Here is a 25,022-nt window from a genome sequence, read left to right as displayed (position 1 = left end):
TGTTCATACTAGTATATATTTAGTCATCAGTGTTTTTCTGTAAAGGTCTGAGTTAATTTTCTGTCTATGTCAACCTTTTCAAGGCTGATGGCGACTTAGAATTATTACTTTGTAGCAAGAGGTTCCAGTGATGTAAGCATTAATAGTAATTTAGCTAACTGTGGTCAAACATCATTGTCAAGACAGGTTTACAACAAACTCTGTAAAAGAAATTCACAGAATAAAATCAGGAATCTTCTAATTTATCAGACTTATCTGTTACACACACAAAAAACTGGAGGAACTTAGCAGGCTAGATAGCATCTATGGAAAAGGATACAGTCGACGTTTTGAGCTGAGACCTTTCATCAGGACTGGGGGGAAAAAATGAAGCGTCGAGAGTAAGAAAGAGGTGAGAGAGGGGGAAGAACCACAAGGTGATAGGTGAAGCCAAGGGAGGGGAGGGTAAAGTGAAGAGTTGCAAAGTTGATTGGTGAAAGAGATACAGGGCTGGAGAAGGGGGAATCTGATAGGAGAGGACAGAAGGCCATGGAAGATAGAAAAGAGGGAGGAGCACCTGAGAGAGGTGATAAGGTGAGAGAGGAAAATGGGAATGGGGAATGGTGAAGGGGTTGGGGTGGACGTTACCAGAAATGCAAGAATCCGCCTCCCCCCACTTCTCCATTCCCCATTCCCATTTCCATTTTCCTCTTTCACCTTATCACCTCCCTCTGGTGCTGCACCCTCTTTTCTTTCATTCATGGCCTTCTGTCCACTCCTATAAGATTTCCCTTTCTCCAGCCCTGTATCTCTTTCACCAGTCAACTTCCCAGCTCTTTACTTCACTCTTCTCTCCCTCCCGGTTTCACCCATCACCTTGTGGTTCTTCCTCCCCTCCCCCCACTTTCTTACTTCGACTCATCTGTTTTTTTTTCCAGTCCTGATGAAGGGTCTTGCTCCAAAATGTTGACCGTACTCTTTTCCATAGATGCTGCCTGGCCTGCTGAGTTCCTCCCGCATTTTGTGTGCATAGCTTGGATTTCCAACATCTGCAGATTTTCTCTTGTTTGAGATTTATCTGTGACTAAGTTCAGAATTTTTTTTGTAACCTTTGTATTTTTTTGTTGTAAAATAGTAAAATGACATATCTTTGGATAGCTAATACTGAAATTAGAGAAAGGTCTTTTTAGGTGTAATTAATTATTGGCTCAGAGTCCTTGAGAAAATGTTAATGATTGCAAGTACCTTATTATGTGTTAAATCACTGTCTAATATTTAGAAATAAAACTTCTCTTAAAATTTTATGAAACTAGAGTTCAATAGTCAATGTCTATGGGGCACAAATTTATAAGCATCAGGAAGGATATGGATTAATTCCTTGGTTTGCAGCAAGTTAACATTTCAGCCACAAATAGGAAATGCTGCTCAGAGAGTTTAAGCTGGTTTAAAGAAAAACAAGTATCTTTTACTTTGATCATTGTCCAGAAACCTATTTGGGATAATGTGCATGGATGCACAGATTTTGTGTGAGGATGGAATCAGCCAAAGCCATGATGATCTCCTCAGCATTATAAAGCCACCTAAACTAAATACCCCAGGTTAACATGTAAAATTTCCAGTCTGAGTATGACAACTTTGTCCTATATGAAATGGATTACTATTTTGAAGTAAAGTGTTTTCATTCAGTATTGTGCAAAAGTCTTAGGCACCTTAGATTTTTTTATATGGTTTCAGATGGTATGGCATCTACAGAGCCCTGATCTCAACATCACTGTGGCTGTCTATGATTACCTGAAGAGACAGAAGCAAGCGTGACACAAAGTTTGCAGCCAAGTTCCTCCAAGGTGCTTAGAACAACCTAATAGCCAATATTCTTAAAAAATTACATGACAATGTACCTAAGAGAATTGATGCAGTTTTAAAAGCAAAAGATGGTCACACCAAATATTGATTTGATTTAGTTTTCTTTTCTGTTTACTGGTCTTTATAGCAAATCGTTGATATTTAGAAACTTTTAATTTCATTAATTTTGAAAGCGTCTTTGCTTGACCAATTTTTTACATGTCCCTAAGATTTTTGCATGGTGTTGTAATTTTATTGATATTTAAAAACTACACTAAAGGCTTCATTATAGTTTAGTGAAGAAAAACCTCTAACTTATACTCACTCTACAGACAATTAATTCCTTTGTAAGTACAGAAACACAGACAATTTACATTACAATGTTAAGCCTTTCCTCATTTATTCATGATCTAAAAATAGGTTTTGGAAATGTAGCATACAGATTTTCAGAAGATATTAAAATTTGTATGAGTGCCAAGGCTATAGATGATTCTCAACTACTTTAAGTGCATCTTGATACACTGGTACTTGATTCATGACAGGGAAATTATGTTTAATTTGGAAAATATTATGCATGAGGCTGAGTAAACAGTGAAAATAAATATTTCAGGGAAAAGGGAAGTGGAGGAAGATTATGAAATGGGTAGAGTATAAATAATATTTTAGTATAAATTAAAATATACCGTTTTGCTCAAAGGGCTTGGTCAGCGGTTGTTAGAATTTTGTGCCTCCTCACTTTTAATTTCTTCACTTAGAGCACAGGTAGTGTAGCGGTTAGCGTGATGCTATTACAGCTTGGAGCGCCAGAGTTCAGTTCCAGCACAGTCTGTAAGGAGTTTGTACATACTCCCTGTGACCATGTGGTTTTACATCTGGTTGCTCCAGTTTCCTCCCACAGTCCAAATACATACCGGTTAGTCTGCTAATTGGTCATTGTAAATTGTACTGTGAAAAGCCTAGTGTTCAATATAGGTGGGTTGTTGGACAGTGTGACTTATTGGGCCAGTAGGTCCTGTTCCACACTGTATCTCTAAATAAATAAATAAATTCTGGTCAAACATAGAACACTACAGCACAGTACAGACTCTTTGGCCCAGAATGTTGTGCTAACCTTTTAATCTACTCTGAGGTTATTCTAACCAATACCTGCTACACAGCCCTCCATTTTCTATCATCCACGTGCCCATCTAAGAGTTTCTTAAATGTTCCTAATGTATTTGACTCTACCAGCACCGCTGGCAGTACATTCCACACATTCGCCACTCTGTGTAAAATGCTTACCTCTGACATGCCCCCTAAACTTTGTCCAATCACTTTAAAGTTGTGCCCTTTTCTATCAGCCATTTCCACCCTGAGAAAAAGTCTCTGGCTATCCGCTCAATATATGCCTCGTGAATAATACTGAGATGTTGAAAAGCATCCAGAAACTGGTTATTAATTCATGGATTGCAGTAGCTTAGTTATTAGTAAAAAAGATAGGAACCTGTGATTTGGAGAAGCATAGAAAAGGGCTGATTGGCTCAAGATTTATTAAATGATTGATGAAGCAAATAGACTATATTTGAACAGAGAGTTTATTTTAGTTAAATAAGTTACCGACGATGAGGGCCAAAGTTAAGTTAGGTGCCAGGAGCAGGAAGTCACCATCCTGCAGTTACAAATCACTGAAATTCTTTATAATATCTGGAGGTATTGGCGATATACAGTATGGAGATGTTTTGCAGGTTGCTCACAAAACTACAAGATATACATCTTCGTTATCACTGCAATCTGCAACCTGTAATTTCCCTTTAAGAATAACACTTTTGAATCCTCTAAGTACACTGGTGATCTTATGATCTTCTGAAGAGTTCAGTATTTTTTTATTTGCAGAATTTGTCTTCTTTTGCACATTTGTTGTTTGTCAGACTTTGTTTACATACAGATTTTCATAATTTCTATTGTATTTATTTATTTTCCTACAAGAAAATGAATTTCAAGACAGTAAATGGTAACATATATTTACTTTGATTATAAATTTTACTTGACTTTGACTTTGAACCTGTTTCTGGCTAGGGCTGTGGAAAAAAATGTTTACTTTGAGGAATTTCAGGTCAGTTTGATCTACTGAACTGGTTTTCATTCCCTCAGGAATTTAGAGGAAAAGATACTCAATTTGTTCAAGCCCAACAGGCTTGGGTTGTTATTTAGTTTTGCTTGTCCTGATGATTTCAGATAGGGTGAAAAGTTTTATAATGATGCATATTTGATGAAGGAGTGGCACAGTCACATTGAAGTTAGCGCAACACTTTACAACTACATTCTAACTGTAGAATCGGTTCAATTTCTGCCACTGTCTGTAAAGAGTTTGTACGTTTTGCCCATGACCACGTGAGTCTCCTCAGGGTGCTCTGGTTTCTTCCCATATTCCAAAGACGTATGGGTTTGGGTTAGTGAGTTGTGGGCATACTATGTTGGCACTGGATGCATGACGACACTTGCAGACCTCCCCAGCATTATCCTCGCTGATTTGATTTGATGCAAATGACACATTTCACACAACACACACAAAATGCCGGTGGAGGCAGCATCTATAGGGAGAAGCACTGTCGACGTTTTCGGCCGAGACCCTTCATCAGGACAATTTCACTGTATGTTTCATGTGCATGTGACAAGTAAATCTAATCATTTAAAGTTGTGCAGAATAGAATAGATGGAGAAGAGTGTCTTTTTCTGTCCAATGTTGTTTACATGTTTCTATAAACAACAAGAGAAAGTATAGTTATTTCCATAGATACCGCCTGACCTGCTGAGTTCCTCCAGTATTTGTGTGTGTTGCCTAAGAGAAAGTACAGTTAATTTTAGACCGTAAGACATTGGAGCTGAATTAGGCCATTGATTCTTCTCCGCCATTCAATCACAGCTGATTTATTTTCCCTCACAACTCCATTCTCCTGCCTTCTCCCCGTAACCTTTGACACTCTTACTAATTTGAATCACATCGGTTAAGAAGTAACTTATCTTGAGTCTAGGAGAAAATTAATTTTTTCTCATTAGTGCCATGTGCCTTGGGATTAATAGCACGGATCATTCGTACACATCTGAGAAGGTTTGCAATTTCATAGTTCAACCTTACGCCCGAAGGATAGCATCTCTATCGTGCATCTCCAAGATTGGTGTGTTAATCTAAATATTGGTCTCAGGTTTCGGAGTGTGGCATAAATTCGTGACCTTCAATCTTTGAAGCAATGACTCATACCATTATGGCAGTCAACTGTATTATTCCCCTACAAGATTTAATTAGAGGAAATATAGGCAGAATATTAAGTTTTATAAATTTTGACAGAGACTTTAAATATTTTTGTCTTCAGGAAAATGAGAAGCAATGTACTTTGCTATGTTCTATTCATAGTAATTTATATGAAAGTATACACTACAAATAAATAATTTCCATATGTTGAGATCCACAGTCTCTGGAGAATGAGAGTGAGAACTGCAATATAATCACCTCATTTTAGAACAATTCTCCTCTTGCCTTTGGGGGATGGGTGGAATACTTAAACTGACAAAAATGTTCAGAAAATGATGTAATGACTGATACAATTAGTTTTGTTAACATTTTAAACTATGTATGACAGCATACAGCTTTTTAAAAAATGATTAAGCACATTTTTCCAGCGAATTGTCACCAGGAATAATCAAATAGTGAGACATATTTCATTCCCTTCTCCCTGATGGTGATGAACAGCAGAACATTTTGGTTAAGCTGCAAACAATATGATAGGTTAACTAGAAGTGACATCTTTTTTCTGAAACATGTTTTTTAATATTGTTTCTACTTTTTATTTCTCTTTAGAATATGGGATTCTCATTCTTCACTTAGAGACGTGCAGTGCAAAAAAGTAAGGAAGGTAGTGACAAACATGAGAGATTCTACAGATGCTGAAAATACAAAGTATCACACACGCACACACATCACTGGAGGAACTCGGCAGGTCAGGCAGCATCTACGGAAAAGAATAAACAATCGAAGTTTCAGACCGAAACCTCTCTTCAGGACTGTTATAGGAAGACAATGGTATAGAATAGAGACAATGAGGTGAGTCATAACATGGTCTATTCAGAGCATAAAAGTCCTGATCAAAATAACAAATCCTATTTACCAAAATTATGGGAAGAGCTCAGTGCTATTTTCAGCCATAATTTACCCATGGACATATATTCTCGTGAATAGGGGAAACCACCACCACATACACAAAGTGGCCACTTTATTGATCCCTCCTGTATCTAATAAAGTGGCCACTGAGTGTATGTTTGTGGTCTTCTGCTGCTGTAGCCCATCCACTTCAAGGATCAATGTGTTGTGTGTTCAGAGATGCTCACTTGCACACCGCTGTAGCAAAGCATGTTTATTTGAGTTACTGTTGCCTTCCTGTCAGCTCGAACCAGTCTGGCCATTCTTCTCTCGTTAACAAGGCATTTTTGCCCACAGAACTACTGCTCGCTGGGACTTGTTTTTTGTTTTTTCACACCATCCTCTGTAAACTCTAAAGACTGCTGTGCATTAAAATTCCAGGAGATCAGCAAGATACTCAAACCAACTGGTCTAGCACCAACGGTTAAAGTCACTTAGATCACATTTCTTCCACATTCTGATGCTTGGTCTGATCAACAGCTGAACCTTTTGACCATGTTTGCATGCTTTTATGCATTGAGTTGCTGATACATGATTGGCTCATGAGGTATTTGCATAAATGAGCAGGTATACAGGTGTACCTAATAAATAGGCCAATAAATAAGTCATGGAAGATGATTCAAATGATAACTAAACAACTTTCCTGGAGTTCAATATTAATTTCCCATGGCAATTCCTGTCTCTAATTGTCCATGCAAATGACAATCACTGCAATTTTGTTTAAGTCTGACCATGTTTTGTCTATTATAAACACAAGAAATTCTACAGACGCTGGAAATCCAAAGCAACACATACAAAATGTGGAGGAACTCAGCAGGTCAGGCAGCATCTATGAAAATGAATAAACAATGGATGTTTCAGGCCAAGACCCTTCGTCAGGACTGAAAAGGAAGGAGGATGATGCAAGAATTAAAAAAGGCATCTTTAGTTGTATCTTTGCCAAATAAGTGTAATGGAAATAGCTCACATGATACAGCCACAATCCATTAGCAAAGCTGCTGGAAAGATACTGTCCACAACTAACTTTGTACAGTATACATAAGCTATTAGGACTGAGAAAAAGCCATTTCTCAGTTTGATGTTTGATACTTGCAGTATCACTGTAACATAATGCCGAGGGCTCGGGTGAGAGAAGCAAGGATAGGCGATCGTTTCTGCAGATTTTCACAAATGGTGGGACATCCTAATCAGGCTTCTTGCTGAATTATACCTTCATCAACACCATTCACTGCTCCTCCATCTAGTTCTGAAACAACCCTCTGCACAGATGACCACTCACTCCTCCTGCATTAAAAGGTACCAGAAATTTACTCTGTGCCCTGGTTGCTTTGTCCAGTAGAACATACATAATGAATGGTAGTACATAATCTCTCATTATCAGCCTCTGAAAAGACCAACAAGTATAAAGCATTCTGTTTTCAGTTTGTTCACTTCCTTGTTGAATAGGAACCATCCTCAAGAGCTTGGAACAGCATGGTCAAATAGTCCATCAGCACCTCCTACTGGTGATGGGTCCATTTTAATAGAGTCTACTTTTCATTGAAAAGCAAATACAGAATCAGAATTAATGTCAGTGACATGTCTTGAAATGTATTGTTTTGTGGCAACAGTACTGTGTAATACACAAAAATATACAAATTACAATAAGAAAAAATATATACAATTTATTACTGTAATTTATATAGTTTTTTGTGTATAAATACAGTGGATTCTGGTTGGAACACTACAGCACAGAAAACAGGCCATTTGGCCCTTCTAGTCTGCACTGAAACTTTATTCCGCTAGTCCCATTGTCCTGCACCCAGTCCATAACCCTCCAGACCTCTCCCATCCATGTATCTATCCAATTTATTCTTAAAATTTAAGAGTGAGCCCTCATTTACTATGTCAGATGGCAGCTCATTCCACACTCCCACCACTCTATGAATGAAGAAGTTTCCCCTAATGTTCCCCCTAAACATTTCCCCTTTCACCCTAAAGCCACGTCCTCTCTTATTTATCTCTCCTGATCTAAGTGGAAAGAGCCTACTCACATTTACTCTGTCTATACCCCTCATAATTTTGTAAACCTCTATCAAAGCTCCCCTCATTCTTCTACATTCCAAGGAATAAAGTCCTAATCTGTTCAATCTTTCCCTGTAACTCAACTCCTGAAGACCTGGCAACATTCTAGTAAATCTTCTCTGCACTCTTTCAATCTTACTGATATCCTTCCTATAATTAGGTGACCAGACCAATATTCCAAATTTGGCCTCACCAATGTCTTATACAACCTCACCATAACATCCCAACTCCTGTCCTCAATATTTTGATTTATGAATGCCAGGATGCCAAAAGCCTTCTTTACAACCCCGTCTACCTGTGATGCCACTTTCAGGGAATTATGTATCTTATGTTAATTGGGACAGATCAGGACCAGTACTTTTTAACCCAATGAAGTGGCTGCCCCAATGAGCCGAAGTTTCATGGAAGTAGTTAAAAAGGTATAAAAAACAAACTACCATTTAACTGAGTGACAAATTATGTATTTAAGTGAAATACAGATTCAATTAGAACACTACCAATTCTATTACAGTACTATAAAAGTATGTTAGTTCCTTGACAGAGGAATTCAACCAGTGTTCACTGCTGTGTGTGGGGTGTCCAGGGAGGGGTAGCACTTCTGGTGAAGGGGCTTATAGTGTCCATTCTGGGGCAGCTCACTCACCTTTGCTCCCCACCAGGTACACAGCTCTCACCAGTAGCTCCAAGTAGCTGTTTGCATATGACAGGGGCTACATCTGAGTACACTGCTTTAACAGGCAGGCTAAAGCAGGTGAGGGTAGCCAACAGGCTTCTTACCCTGGTGAAACAGAGACATGCTTGTCCTAGCATGTGAAGTCAGCTCCAGCAGACTGTTGTGGATGAGATCAACCAAGAGATCCAACAGCCAAGAAAGAGGTTCTGCAGTGTTTCATGGAGAGTGAAGGGCATGCTAAGGCAGAGAAGAAGATCTGATTATCCACTGCAACCAAGGAAGATCCCAGCTTGTGATGACTACTCATACCACTGGACCCGGACTTCCGAGTTTGAGAGAGTAAAACTGTCCCAGTGCAACAGCTTTTTCACTTTAAAAATTCTCCCAGAGAGGTTTCACTGTCATTATCAGCTGCGACAGACAACAAAGACTTTGCGCATTCTTTTGATTGACTATAAATAAAACAAAATTAGCCCATAGCACTAGTGCAGATAACGGACTCCCTTCATACAATACTGTCAATGATTGTATCCTCCAAATCTTAATTTTCATTGTAACATTCAAGGTGATTGTTGATACCTTCAAATTCTTTGTAGTTTCTAACTTCTTGAATTAGTGAAATTGTTCTATTTTCTCTCCCAGTCATTGGCATCTCCAAGCCTCAATGTTTGAAATCGCAGTGAGCAAAACAATTCTAAATCCCTTACTGCTTATTTATCACCAACTATGACAAAAAATCACTGCTTTTTGAACACAAGCACACACAACTGATGCTATTTAAACACTGTTCGCTCTAACCATGGTTTAGTGTCTAACGGCCACAAGTTTCACGAAACTAATGCTAGTTAGACACTGTTCTGCAATGGTCTCCTGTGTCCTAATTAAATGGCATAGTGTCCCAAATAAACAAAGGGAATCCCAGCTAATTTTTTTGAATAGTCTTTGTTCTTTAAGAGATGTCCCAAATAGGTAGCTGCCTTAATTGACCGAAGGCCAAATTAACTGAAATCCACTGTGTTTATATGTATATTTATGCGCGCGCGCACACACACACACACACACACATGTTAGTGCAAAAATAGTAAAATAGTGAGGTAGTGTTCATGGGTTGCTTCATTGTCTGTTCAGAAATCCAATGGCAGAGGGGAAGAAGCTGTTCCTAAAGCATTGGGTGTGTGTCTTCAGGCTCCTGTAGCAATGATTAGAAGGCATATCCTGAGTGATTTTGTCTTTAATTTTGCCACCTTTAGAGGCATCCCCTTTTGAAGATGTTCTCAATGCTGTGGAGGCTATTATCCATAATGGAGCCGGCTGAGTTAGTGACACTCTGCGGCTTTTTCTGATCCAGTGCATTGGAGCCTCCACAGCAGATGGTGATGCAACCAGTTAGAATGCTCTCGACGGTATTTCTGTAGAAATTTGCTAGAGACTTTGGTGACATTTTGGTGACTTTGGTGATGATTGGAGAGTGGCTAATGTTATCCCACTTTTCAAGAGGGGAGGGAAGGAGAAAACGGAGAACTATCGCCCTGTTAGCCTAACGTCAGTCGTGGGGAATATGCTTGAGTCCATTATTAAGGACGAAATAGTGGCACATCTTGATGGCAGAAATAGGATTAGGCCGAGCCAGCATGGATTTACCAAGGGCAAATCATGCTTGACTAATCTGTTGGAGCTTTTTGAGGGTGTAACAAGGATGTTAGACGAGGGTAAGCCAGTGGATGTTGTGTACCTAGATTTTCAGAAGGCATTCGATAAGGTGCCACATAGGAGATTGGTGAGTAAAATCAGATCTCATGGCATTGGGGGCAGGGTTTCAACATGGATAGAAAACTGGTTGGCAGATAGAAAGCAAAGGGTAGCAGTGAATGGGTGTTTCTCGGACTGGCTGGAGGTGACTAGTGGGGTACCACAGGGCTCTGTATTGGGACCACAGCTCTTTACGATTTATGTCAACGATTTAGATGAGGGCATTGAAAACTATATCAGCAAGTTTGCTGACAATACTAAACTGGGTGGCAGTGTGACATGCGAAGTGGACGTTAGGAGAATACAGGGAGACTTGGATAGGCTGGGTGAGTGGGCAGATACTTGGCAGATGTCATTCAATGTGAATAAATGTGAAGTTATCCACTTTGGAAGCAGGAACAAGAGGGCAGAGTATTGTCTGAACGGTGTAGAGTTAGGTAAGGGAGAAATGCAAAGAGACCTAGGAGTCCTAGTTCACCAGTCAATGAAGGTGAATGAGCAAGTGCAACAGGCAGTGAAGAGGGCAAATGGAATGTTGGCCTTTGTTACAAGGCGAATTGAGTACAAGAGCAAGGATGTCCTTTTGCATTTGTACAGGGCCCTGGTGAGACCACACCTGGAATATTGTGTACAGTTTTGGTCTCCAGGTTTAAGGAAGGACATTCTGGCAATTGAGGAAGTGCAGCGTAGATTCACTAGGTTGATTCCTGGGATGGCAGGGCTGTCTTACGCAGAGAGATTGGAGAGATTGGGCTTGTACACGCTGGAATTGAGGAGATTGAGAGGGGATCTGATTGAAACATTTAAGATAATTAAAGGATTTGATAGGATTGAGGCAGGAAATATGTTCCAGATGTTGGGAGAGTCCAGGACCAGAGGGCGTGGATTGAGAATAAGAGGTCAGTTATTTAAAACAGATTTGAGGAAGAGCTTCTTCTCCCAGAGAGTTGTGGAGATGTGGAATGCACTGCCTCGGAAGACGGTGGAGGCCAATTCTCTGGATGCTTTCAAGAAGGAGCTAGATAGATATCTGATGGATAGGGGAATCAAGGGATATGGGGACAAGGCAGGGACTGGGTATTGATAGTGAATGATCAGCCATGATCTCAGAATGGCGGTGCAGACTCGAGGGGCCGAATGGTCTACTTCTGCACCTATTGTCTATTGTCTATATCAAAAATCAAGTTCAAGTCCAAGTTTAATTATCATTCCACCATACACAGGATTCCAACCAAATGAAAGAGTGTTCCTGTGGGGCTAAGGTGCAAAATAGAGTACCAATAATCACAAACAGCACACCACTCATATATCACATATAATTGTGATAGCAGGAAAACATAGAGTTACAAAAAATAATATAGAAATAACTTGTATATTTATGTTACTGTATACACAAATTATTTATATTTTATATATTACATGTCATTTTAAAAAATTGGATAGGTATATGGACAGGAAAAGAATGGAAGGTTATGAATGAGTGCAGGTAGGTGGGACTAGGTATGGACTAGAAGCGCCAAGATGGCCTATTTCCGTGCTGTAATTGTTATATGGTTATATTATACATATATTTATATTAATATATAATATAAAAATAATAACAGTGTAGCCCAAATCCGTGAGTGTCATGGTCTGTTAATTAATGGTGCATGGATGTTGTCCTGGAGCCATGTTTTTGCAAGAACAAGCCACAACAGTTCCAAATTTCACACAAATGAATCCAGCTCATCTTCCTGTGAGTGAGCACTAGAGGGCAGCTGCGACAGGCTGGGTGCAGGCCACACCCAGTGTGGAATCCAGAGACACACAGCCAACTCTGGCCTCTCCTTCAGCAGACGCAGCAGGCAGCCCTGAGGCATGAGGGCTGTGTCAGAACATCTTTCAAGAGGATGAACCCTAGTAAGGCATCAGGCCCTGATGGTGTACCTGGTAGAGCTTGTGACAATCATACCAGTGCCCAAGTAGAGCAAGGTGAGCTGCCTCAATGATTATCACCCAGTTGCACTCACATCTGCTGTGGTGAAGTGCTTGAGAGGTTGGTCATGCCTAGCATCAACTCCAGCCTAAGAAAGGACCCAGAGCCGCTGCAGTTTGTCTGTCACTACAACAAGTCTACAGTGAATACAATCTCCACTTGGCCTTGGATCACCTGAACAATAGTAATACTTACATCAGGCTCTGGACTACAGTTCAGCATTCAACACAATCGTGCCCCCAGTTCTAATCAAAAAGTTCCAAAACTTGGGCCTGTCCACCACCCTCTGCAACTGGATCCTTGACTTCCACACTCGGAGACTACAGTCTGTGCAGATCGGTAAATATCATGTCCTCGCTGACAATCAACATTGGGGCACCTCAAGGATGTGTGCTTAGCCTACTGCTCTATTTTCCCTACACCCATGAATGAGTGTCTAGGCACAGCGCAAATGCCATCTATAAATTTGCCAGTGACACGATTGTTTGCAAAATTTCAGATAGTGATGAGGAGGAGTCCAGGAGCAAGACACATCAGCTGATTGAGTGGTGTCACAGCAACACTGCACTCAGCATTAGTAAGACCAAGGGCTTGATTGTGGATTTCAAGAAGGGGAAGTCATGGGAACACACAACAGTGTTTATCATGGGATCAAAAGAGGAAAGGGTGGGTGAACAGTTTCAAGTTCCTGGGTGTCAATGTCATTGAAGCTTTATTCTGTGCCCGACATATTGATGCAATTAAAAAGACATGACAACAGCTATATTTCAATAGGAGTTTGAGGAGAATTGGTATGTCACCAGAGACACTCGTTAATTTCTACAGATGTAGCATGGTGAGTATTCTAACTGGATGTATCACTGTCTGGTATGAATGGCCCTCTACCAAGGATTGGAAAAAGCTGCAGTAAGTTGTAAACACTGCCAGTTCCATCACGAGCACTAGCCTCACAGCATCCAGGACACCTTCAAAAGGCGATGCCTGAAAAAGGCGACATCCATCATTAAGGAACCTCATCATCCAGGACTTGCCCTCTTCTCATTGCTACAATCAAGGAGGAGGTATAGGAGCCCAAAGACACCTTAGGAACAAGAACCAAATGATTGAAGAGAAGTAGCTATTTTTGAATCAGATGGTGTTGGACTTTTAGCTTCTGTGCCACCTATCTGATGGCAGTTGCAAGAAAATGACATGGACTAGATGATGGGGATCTTTGGTGATGGATTGCTGCCATCTTGAGGCAGCACCTCCTGTAAATATAGATATAAAGGGATGTGCCCATGATGTCTTTGTATCCCTGATAGAAACCTCTGTTTAAATATCCTTGTGTAAAGAGATTAAAGAAAGATGTACATCAAAACACTGAAACATACGTTTTGCATCAACGACCAACACAATCTGAGGACGTGCAGGGAGCAGCCCACAAATGTTGCTTTACTTCCAGCACTAACATAGCATGCCCAGAACTCACTAACCCTAACCTGTAAGTCTTTGAAATGTGCCGCCTCTGTGGCATGTGTATCAACATGATCAAACATTGCCTTTAAAACTTCTTTGCAACTATTAAGACAATAACTTTGTGCATTCTTCTGTGCAGCAAATGACCCCCACCCAGCCTCTTTCTGAGTTTACAATCTGTCCTCTGGTGTTTGCAGTCTCAATGCATGTCTCTGTTCATTGTCAGTCTGTTCTACCACTCAGTCTGAGACAGAGACTTTGAATCTCCAATGAGATGTTTTTAATACTTCTATTGACATTAAAGTTTTAATTAGATTTAGATGAATTTGTAGGGTTTTTTTCCACTCTAGTTTCTTGTTACTATGAGTAACAGATCTATGACCTTTTTACAATGCTAAATTTCTGCAAAATAAGCATTGTAGAATTTTTTTTTTGTATTCTGGTGATTAGTTTGAGTGCATTTAATTTTGCCATTTAATAGTCCCATCATGCTCTGCACTTCAATTCAACTTGACAACAGCAGTTGTTTCACTTACAGTATTCAGGAAATTGTTAATATGGGGGAAAAATGAAACAAAAACAGTTTTTAATCATCTCAGAGAGTACTTTCAACAAACTTGCCATTTTTATTTTTGTTTTGGATGAAAAGCCAACAATTAAGTTTCCTATTTCCTATTCTTGAATATTCTTATGCAATGTCCTCACCTGAGAATGGGTAGGTGACCTAGGCTTACACTTTGACCAGTTATGCTTCCAATGTGACTACAAGGATGTATATAAGAATTAAGCCTGTTAAAGGATTCCCCATTCTGGCCTCCTTCTTACCTTTTCTCTTCTCACCTTCCATCACCTCCCCTGGTGCCTAGTCTCCTTCCCTTTCTCATATGGAGTCCACTTTCTCCCCCAGCAGTTTCCTTTTTCTCCAGCCCTTTACTTTTTCCACCTATCATCTCCCAGTTTCTTACTTCATCTCCTCTCCCCCATGCACCTGGCTTTACCTATCACCTTCGAACTTTTATTCATTACCCTCTCCCAACCTTCTTATTCTGATTTCTCCACCCCTTCTTTTCCAGTCCTGATGAAGAGCCTTGGCACAAAAAGTCAACTATTTATTCATTTCCATAGATGCTGCCTGACCTGCTAAGTTCCTCCAGCATTTTGTGTGTGTTGCTCAGCCTCTTAAAGGAGTTTTGATCTTCAAAAGAGCCTTCCCACAATAGATATATTCTGTCATCATGTGTCATTGGGCGCGAGCCTGGTAATTAAGAAGACAAAAGACACTGGAAATGCTGGAATCTGGATTGACAACCAAAATGCTAGAAGAACTCAAAGGTTCAAGCATCATGTTTGGAGGCAAAAGATGTAAGTCATTGTTTCAGGTCAAGACCCTGCATCTGGACTGAGAGGGAACAGATTATAACTGTAGAGAGGGAACTGGTAGTTGACAGGGGAAATCAGATGCAGAGGGGATAATGGGCAGATAGAACCAGATGGGGAAGGGTTTGGTGGAACAGAGGATGGTAGGTAATAAGATAGAGAAACAGTGATGGGCAGATGGAGCCAATTATAGGGAGGCGATCAGAAAGAAGCCTTCCCGCGACACATCAGATTGTATGAATATTGGGCATTTGATTATTGTGAGTATTTGGGACCCATATCTAAGAAAGGACATGCTGGCATTGGAGAGGGTCTGCAGGACATTCCCGTAGATGATCTCAGGAGTTAAATGGTTACTGTCTGAGGAATGTTTGATGGCTCTGGGTCTTCTGGAGCTTAGAAGAATGACTGGGGGAGGAATCTCACTGAAACTTACCGAATATTGAAAGAGTAGAAAGCACGTTTCTAATAGTGGAAGAGTCCAGAACCAGAGGGCACATCTTCTGGACAGGAGGGTGTCCCTTTAGAAAAGAGATGGGGAGGAATTTCTTTTGTCAGAGGGTGACGAATCTGTAGAATTCATTGCCACAGTTGGATGTGGAGGCCAAGTATTTACAGTGGAGGTCGATAGGTTATTGGTTAGTAAGACAATCAAAGGTTACAGGGAGAAGGCAGGAGAATGGGTTTGAGAAGGAAATTAAATCAGCCATGCTTGAATGGCAGAGCTGACTCGTTGGGCCAAATGACCTAATTCTACTCCTATGCCTTATGGTCTTATGATCTAAAGGGAGAAGAAATCTAGATAGACAGTTAAATGTGCATGTGAAGAAAGCACTGAAATTGTAAACAACCCAAACAGAATAGAAGCAGTTATTTGAATTTGTGTTTCGTTTCCCCATAGCAATAAAGAATGTTGAGGACAGGCGGACCAGTGTTGATGCAGAGTGGGATGCAGAGTTTAAATGGTGTGCAGTTGGAACCACAAGATGGCCAGCTGGACAAAGTTCAGATGTTATGCAAAATGTTCACCTAGTCTATGCTTGGTTTCACCACTGTAGAGGAAGAAAAGTTTTGGAGGAGGTGGGCCCAAATAGACTTGGAATAAGGGTTGTTCCACATTACCAAAAAAGAAGACAAGCATAACCAGGATCCATGTAAACCTGATAGTTATTATGCCCAAGCACATTAAAGCTACATCACCCTGTCTTTGCAACAAATTAGCATCAACACCTGTCTAATTTGGCATATTTCCCCATCAGTCAGTGTTTTTTGGGTGATGTATTTCTGCAATACAAATCCCTCAACACTACCAATATCAGAAAAAAACTCTGTTTCTACATTACTAATGCACTAAAACATTTTAATGTTCCTCTTATGTAATAAAAACTGCATGCTTTATGGAATGTTGATAGACCAGGAATTGGATGAGCTGTCTCACTTCGCAATTTTATCCTCCTTTATTATATGTCCTCGTTCCAAACCACTGGTTCAAGAGAGCAGACAAGGCCTTAGTTCAATGTCTCATCCAAAAGACAGCACTCTTGCTGATGAAGCCCTCCCACAGAATTGAACTAGTGTCAGCCTCAGTTTTTATGCTCACATCTGGAGAACCTACAGTAATTCAACTCAGAGGCAAGAATGTGGCCAACTAAACCACAGCTGACTATCTAAGGAGGAGTATATTGGAAGACGTAATTTAAAGCCTTACTGAAAAGCATAATTAGTTGCACATAATATACGATGCCAATTATGTCAAAAGGAATCATAATGATTTCTTTGCTTTTGTAAAGAAAATATTCTTTATGATGAGGGACTTTTTTTCTCTTCTCACATTCGGGGAAGTTTCATTAGTTCTGAGATTCTACAATTACATTATATACTTAAACTACTGATATATTTTCTCCTTCAAATATTGCATCAGTTGAGAATCTTCTCTCCTTACTTAGGTGTTTTCCCTTAAGTCTTATGTATCACATTTACATCGAAGCATATAGTGATATGCATTGTTTGAGTCAAATCAAATTAAAGCAGTGAGAATTGTGCTGGGAGAAGCGCGCAAGTGTTGCCAAGCTTCCAGTGACAAAATAGAATGGCCACACAACTCATTACGCTAATTGTACATCTGTGGAATGTGGGAGGAAAGTAGAGCACCCAGAGGAAACCCACACTGTCACAGGGAGAACCTACAAACTCTTTACAGACAGTGGCAGGAATTGAATGCTGATTGGTTACTGCTGGCGCAGTAAAGGAATTTAACTAATTGTTACACTATCATGCTACCCCCAAACAGTAGATAAAACTGAATAGAAAAATAATTCTGATTTCCATTAATGCTGTTATCAAAGGCAGCAGTTAACTAAGTACAAGTGTGGCACGTGGCTAAATGGTTAAGGCGTTGGACTAGTGATCTGAAGGTTGTGAGTTTGAGCCCCATCTGAGGCAGCATGTTATGTCTTTGAGCAAGACACTTAACCACACATTGCTTCAGTCCACCCAGCTGAAAATGGGTACCAGCAAAATGCTGGGGGTTAACCTCGCGATAGACTGGCGTCCTATCCGGGGGGAGTCTCGTACTCTCAGTTGCTTCATGCCACGGAAACTGGCATAAGCACTGGCCTGATGAACCTGATGAACCTATAAGGCTTGGGATAGACTTTAACTAAATACAAAGAAGGTCTGAACTTCAGTCCATGGTCAGTAGTAGATTGGATATTAGAATTGATGTAGCCTCAAAACTGTTGCAATCATTAAAAAAAGATGAAATGGGGATGGTTTTGCGATCCAAAGTCAAGAAAGAGTTATAAAATTTGTTACTTACAGCCATTTTATTAAGTGTTACAAGAGCAAATGAGAAGTGTTGAGAGAAACAAAGAGTAAACTAATAGGTGGTTGTGGTATTCTCATTCCAGACTAAAGATAACAGAAATTCCATTGATAACAATTAACCAATAAAATAGCCAGATTCAAGTAATGTAAAGACCTTCTAGAAAAATATAGAGACAACTGTTTTGTACTTCCTGGAAAATTCGCTAAACAATTATACATATATACTGTAGGTAATTATATAAACATACAAGTAATCATGAGGAAGTTGGTTGGTTGGCATCCATCTGTCTCAAAGGACAGATCATCATCATCATAACAAGCCTGGGCAGAAGATATGGAGATCCTGAGATGCCCAGTCAAGATACACCTATCGGCATCACCATGTAGTCCAAAAGCTTATGAAGCAATATATTTGGTACCAGCTTGGCTATAGGAGCTGCCAGAAGGATGTTCAATGACATCCAGCCACTTTAGGGGCTCCACTCCAAATTTGCTCTTCGTCTCTCCTGAGGCTGCCCACAAGGCAGTGTGGCTATTTACCCTCAGCTGAGGATCTGGTTCATGAGCATCAGGGCATGTCCACACACCGGTGGGCCTGTGTGCTGTGTGTGTGCAGGGGCCAGACCTGTTCCCCATCCTCTGTAGTTCAGCCTGAGTCTGAAAGGAGTTCAGTTTCTGTGTGTTACCAGCAAGGCGGATCTATGTGAAGCTTGCTGTCAGATAGGCTATGTACTGGCAAGGCGAGACTTAAATATTCAGCTGTCCTTTTCACGAGACTGCTAGCCAGTGGTGGAAGCTGAAAGTGAGAGCGACAAGCACTACCCATTACAATACCACACTAGATGCATCACAAAAACTATTTTGACACCATAGTTAAGCTACAAGAAAAATAACAATTCTGCGACCTAATCCAACACCTCCACTCCCTGCATTATCACTTTAACCCTCAATTCCCTTAATATTCAGAGATGTATCAACCTCTATATTGAATGAACTGAACAGAGGAGCCACCTTTGCTCTCTAGGGTGAAGAATTCACTGACTTAAGAAATCTCTCTTGATCTAATTCAGTTACCTCAGGTTCCAGACTCCTGATTCAGAATGACGCTATTACAGCATCAGAGACGCAGTTTCAATTCCGCCGCTGTCTGTAAAAACCCCTATATGTTCTCCCCATGACTTCATGGGTCTCCTCCGGATGCTCTGGTTTCCTCTCACATTCCTAAGATGCACAAGCTTACTAAGTTAATTGGTTCCATGGGTTAATTGGGCAGCAAAGGCACGTTAGACTGGAAGGGCCAATTACCATACTGATTCTCCAAATAAAAATATAACCACACTGTCAAGCCTCATAATATTTTTTTAAAGTTTCAATGTGATCTCCTCTCATTCTTCTAAACCCTAGAGAGTACAGGTTGAGTCTACTAAATATCTCTTCATATTGGCAAAAAAAAGGAACATAATCCCAGAGAAATAAATTAGGAATCTAGGTCCTAATCTCTTAATTCTTAGTGGAATGTGCACACATATGGACAACTAGAAAAGAATCGACTGGTTTAACTGTTAAGCCGTCACATTTACAATTGTCTGCCTTTAATCATATCCAGTAAAACACATTAAGTACATTCATCTAGGACAACTGACAAAGGTGTTTCCAGTGACATAATTAGGCATAATACTCCTTCAGGAAAGGAGAAGTTCAAAAATGAAAAAAAAATCTTATTTCCTGTTCAAAACATCTGAAATATTAATTGCTCCTTTTTCAGATTTATTTGTAGGAGGTACATGTGTGCCCTCTGCTGGTCTTTAGAAATAACAATTTGGAAACTCATTCCTTCTGTAAGATTCCAATATATTGCAGAGGGGTGATCTGGGAATACAGATCCATAATTCCTTGGAAGTGATGTTATAGGTAGATAGGGTTTTAAAGAGAACTTTTCGCACAATGGCCCTCATAAATTAGAGTATTGAGTACAGGAGTTGGAATTTTAGAGGTTGGTGATGCCGAATTTGGAGTGTTGTGTGCAGTTTTGGTCACCTACTTATAGGAAAAACATGAATAAGATTGGAAGGGCACAGAGAAAATTTGCAATGATGTTGTCAGGACTTGACCTGGGTTACAGGGAAAGGTTGACTAGGTTAGGATTTTATTCCCTGGACCGTGGGAGAATGAGGGGAGATTTGACAGATCTATACAATATTGAGAAGTATAGGTAGGGTAAATGCATGTAGGCTTTTGCACAGAGTTCATAGGTTAAGGGTGAAAGGTGAAATATTTCAGCAGAACCGGAGGGGGAGCTTTTTCATTCAGAAGGTGGTGTGAGTATGGAACGTGCTGCCAGTGGAAGTGGTGAAATGTGGGTTTGGATTTGGATAAATATATGGATGGGAGGGATATGGAAGGATATGTTCCAGGTGCAGGTCAATGGGATTAGGCAGAATAGCAGTTTGGCACAGACTAGATGGGCTGAATGGCCTTCTGTTAATAGTTTAGTTTTAGGGATATGCAGGTCGCTATTTTACTGAGTAGTTATTGTCTATCTCTAAGAATGCCAGTTGTGTAGGCAGTGGTGGAACTGCTGCAATGTTTTAGTGGTACTTTTATGCTTGTTAAGGAAGCTCCAGAGTCTAGACCCAGTAATGATAAAGGAGCCACAGCATATTCCAGAGTTCGAATAGTGTGTCTTTGAGACAAACTTGCAAGTAGCAGTGCTTCCTTGTTCAAGTCAAAGTAAATTTATTATCAAAGTACCTACATATATGTCACTATCTTAAGATTAATTTTCTTGTGGGTATTTACAGGAAAATTGAGAAATACAGTAGAATTTATGAAAAACTATACATAGACAAAGACTGATAAACAACAAATAAGAAGAAATAATACTGATTTCATGAGTTGTTGAGTCCTTGAAACTGAGACTGTAGGTTGTTAAATCAGTTCAGAAGTTATCCATGCCGGTTCAGGAGCCTGATGGTTATTGGCTGGGACCTAAGGCATCTGTACCTGCTTGCCAATTGTAGCAGTGAGAAGAGAGCATGGCTTGGATGATGAGGGTCCTTGATGGTGGATGCTGCATTCTTGTGGCAGCACTCCTTGTGCTGTAAATTGTGCTCAATGAAGGGGAAGGCTTTGCCTGCGATGGACTAGATGGTATCCACCACTTTTTTTAGCCTCTTCTGTTCCTGGGCATTACCAGGCCAGACCAGTTAGGATATGGTCCACTCAGCATCTATAGAAGTTTGTCAAAGTTTTAAGTGACATGCCAAATCTATGCAAACTTCTAAGAAAGTGGAAGAGCTGTTGTGCCTTCTTTGTGATGGCATTTCCGTGTTAGTCCCAGGACAGATTGTCTGATATGGGAATTTAAAGTTACCTACCCTCTTCACCTCCAAAGAAGACTGGCTCATGGACGTCCAGCTTCTTCCTGTGGCTCTCTAGCTTTGCTGACATTGAGTGTTGTTCCTGCTTCCTTATCTTTCTAGGCAGTAAGGGCCATGTGTTTTTGGGAGGTACTGGCAAATCTCTGAAGTGTATTTTATCAGTATTCCATAGTACAGTTACTGGGTAATGTAGGTGGAGGCAGTGAACCGAGTTCCAGTCAAGCAACTGCCTTGCCCTGAATAATGAGTAATGTGTGCAGCTATACTAATCCAGGCAAGTGAAGAGTATTCCATGACACTCTTGGCTAGACCATTAGAGATGATGGAGAGGCTGTACAGAGCTACACAGAGCACTGGTATTTGAAAAGCAAAGAAAAAAACCTGGAAAAGTGAATTAAAAACAGAAAATGCAGCCAGCAACTGCGGAGGAAAATGAGAGACAGCCTTTCTACCTGATGATTTTTCTTCAAAGTTAAGGGGAAGTAGAATTTGCTGTCATTTAATTTGCGGAGAACTTCTGGGGTATGGGCAGTGTAGATGCAGGTGTGGTGAACTACAGATACCTGTCTGGACACCCCCCCCCCCCCCCCCGCTGACTGGTCCTGTGGCTCCTCCCATGGACCCTGGTATAAAGGCGATTGGGGACTCCGCCCCGGCCTCAGTCTCCAGGATGTAGTGTGGTGGTCAATTGCTGCTTGTTCTTTCTTCCAGCCAATAAAAGCCTATATCTCGCCTCACGTCTCCCAAGAGTTATTGATGGTGCATCAGCAGGGTAGGTTCTATTGGTGGAAAAAATGGTAAGAAAGTCTCTGATAAGGTAGAGACTAATACAGATGGAAAGGTGGTGGTACCACCTGAGAAAAGTTGGTGAGAGTTGTTAATCACGAATGATCTTACTGGAGGAGATAAATGAGAGGGTGTAAAAAAGAGGTGTATCAGCAATGTTGGAACCTCCTGATACACTGAGGAAAGAAAAACACCACAGATGCTGGAAATCTAAATAAAACACCGAATGGCATAAACACTGAGATGGCCAAGCAGCAGCTATGGAATTAATGTTTTATTAATGTTAATAAGCTATGAAACAGATTACACTGCTGGCATTTAGAGCAGCAATGAAAGTCCTCCATCTATTGTGGTGTTCAGGGCTTCCTTCATCATGTCAGTAGCTTCCTCTCAATTCTTACTGCTGGCAGGTACACAAGTACCAAGCGGAAACCCAGAAATACCATTGCACTAAGAAATAAAAGGTATATTGCTGTTTCTGTAGCAATTTTGTTTTACCAGTCAGGGTTGTTAGTCCTGAGCTAAATTTCCAAACCTGGAGGACCGGTGGACCACTCTTAGTCTAGCCTCTACCCTTTGACCTGTTTGGCACGGGTGACCCTACCAAGTGCCAGAGCATAAAGTCCGGACTCCTCTCAGCATAGTTCTCCAGGTCATTGAGACACGCAATCCTCCAAACCATGACAAGGTTGTGCTCCTCTTGGAGGAAACAGAATTACATCAACTCAGAACTTACAATTTAGAAAGGCTGGTTATTGGATATTTTTGTTCTGTCAGGAGGTGGCATATGCTGAGAAGGAAGATGTGATTCAAGCTCACTCTGTTGACAGTCTTGACAGTGTAAAATGAGAATGGCAAAGTGTTTTAAGATGACAGTCAACTGGAAATACAGGGTCACATTGGCAAAGTGAATTCAAAATGTATCATCCAACATCATGTCTAGCTGGGACCTGGCCAGTTGTGAGATGCTTTGTGTGAAAAGATCTCTACTCTTGGGTTATAACAAACTCATTTTGTAGTAAAGATAATCATTATGTATCTTTTTATGATGGGTGGGGTTTAATTAATTGAAGGCTGGCACTACATGTCATGTGCCTAACCAAATTTTTTGTTTGTGTCATAGTTTCACCATCCCTGCCCGACACTAGTGCATTAAGACTACTTTACGATGGTATCATCACAGGGGAGGGGCCATCCAAATCACCCTGTACATGTGGATCTTCAGTGGTTTGTGTACTTGCAGACTCTGGCACATTTAAACATCAGCACCCCATACACTGAGCATTAATACAGTATATACAAGTAGTGTGATCACTCAAGTCACGTATGATGTAAGGGGTTGTCTACTGGTGAGGCCGCCTTCATTGCCACGGGACTTAATCGAAGATGTTAGAGTAGATTCCTTGAAAGGAAAGTTCAAGGTTCAATGTAAATTTATTACCTTGTGATTGATCGACTTGCAGGCAGCCACAAAACAAAGAAACAACAGAACCCACAAAATCCTCCACGCTACCAAGACAGACATATATCCAATGTGCAAATAAAAAAAGTAAACAAATAATACACAGAATACAAACCACAGGCCTCTAAGAGGACCACAACCTCCTCATGATTTGCAGGCTTGCGTGCCTCAATGACCCAGAGTGTTGTGCAGGCTGGAATCAGGGTTTATGCTTTGGCTCTTGGTGGGGTCACCCATGCTCATCAGGTCAAACAGTAAAGGTCAGACTAAAAATCATTCACTAGTACTCCAGGTTCAGGGGTTTAGTTCAGGGCTAACAACCCGGACTGGTAAAACAAAACTGCTATGGTAACAGCAATGAGGGATCTATTGGAGTCTATTATTAAGGATGAAGTTTCAGGGTACTTGGAGACCAATGATAAATTAAGTCAAAATCATCATGGTTTCTGTAAAGAGAAATCTTGCCTGACAAATCTATTAGAGTTCTTCGAAGTAGCAGCAAGCAGAGTGGAGAAAGGAGAGGCAGTGGATGTCATTTACTTGGATTTTCAGAAGGCATTTGATGAGGTGCCACACGAGGTTGCTTAAGATAAAATCCAATGGGCAATACAAGATGCTGGCATGGATAGAGGAATGGCTGACAGGCAGGAGGCAGTGACTGGGAATAAAAGGGGCTTTTTATGGTTGGTTGCTAGTGACTACTGGTGTTCCTCAGGGGTCAGTGTTGGAACCTCTACTTTTCACATTGTTTGACATTGATTTAGATAATGGAATTGATGGCTTTGTGGCAAAGTTTGTGGATGATACGAAGATAGATGGAGGGGTAGGTGGTGCTGAGGAAGCAATGCGATTGCAGCAGGACTTGGACAAAATGGAAGCATGGGCAAGTGTCAGATGGAATAGTGTTGGGAAATGTATGATAATATATTTAAGTTAAAAGGAACAATAGTGCAGACTATTATCTGAATGGGGAGAAGGTTCAAACATCAGAGGTGCAGAGGGAATTAGGAGTCCTCATGCAAGACTCCCAGAAGGTTACTTTACAAGACGAGTCTGTAGTAAAGAAGTCAAATGCAATATAGACATTTAGTTCAAGGGAAATAGAATATAAAAGCAAGAAGATAATGCTGAGCCTTTATAAGACACTAGTCAGACTGCACTTGAGTATTGTCAACAATTTTGGGCCCCATATTTCAGAAAGGATGTGTTGTCATTGGAGAGAGTCCAGAGGAGGTTCACAAGGATGATTCCAGGAGCATTTGGCAGCTTTGGGCTTG

The 25,022-nt window shown here is 40.6% G+C and overlaps 1 protein-coding gene across 4 annotated transcripts in view; it reads left to right on the top strand.

The window, feature by feature from the left end:
* Positions 1 to 25,022, top strand: part of LOC132379939 (UPF0450 protein C17orf58-like) — a 76,019-nt gene that overhangs the window by 5,637 nt on the left and 45,360 nt on the right. For 3 of the 4 annotated variants that reach the window (XM_059948315.1, XM_059948317.1, XM_059948314.1), the window contains exons 2-3: positions 1,714 to 1,823; positions 5,657 to 5,899. The gene's annotated coding sequence lies outside the window, so the exon portion shown is untranslated. Of the gene's footprint in view, positions 1 to 1,713; positions 1,824 to 5,656; positions 5,900 to 25,022 lie in introns of those variants that run through there. The other variant, XM_059948316.1, reaches the window with a different exon arrangement.

The sequence above is a fragment of the Hypanus sabinus genome, chromosome 23 (assembly GCF_030144855.1).
Source record: "Hypanus sabinus isolate sHypSab1 chromosome 23, sHypSab1.hap1, whole genome shotgun sequence".
Lineage (NCBI taxonomy): Eukaryota > Metazoa > Chordata > Chondrichthyes > Myliobatiformes > Dasyatidae > Hypanus > Hypanus sabinus.
The sequence above is the reverse complement of the archived record's forward strand: the minus strand, read 5'-3'. Positions and strand labels throughout refer to the sequence as shown.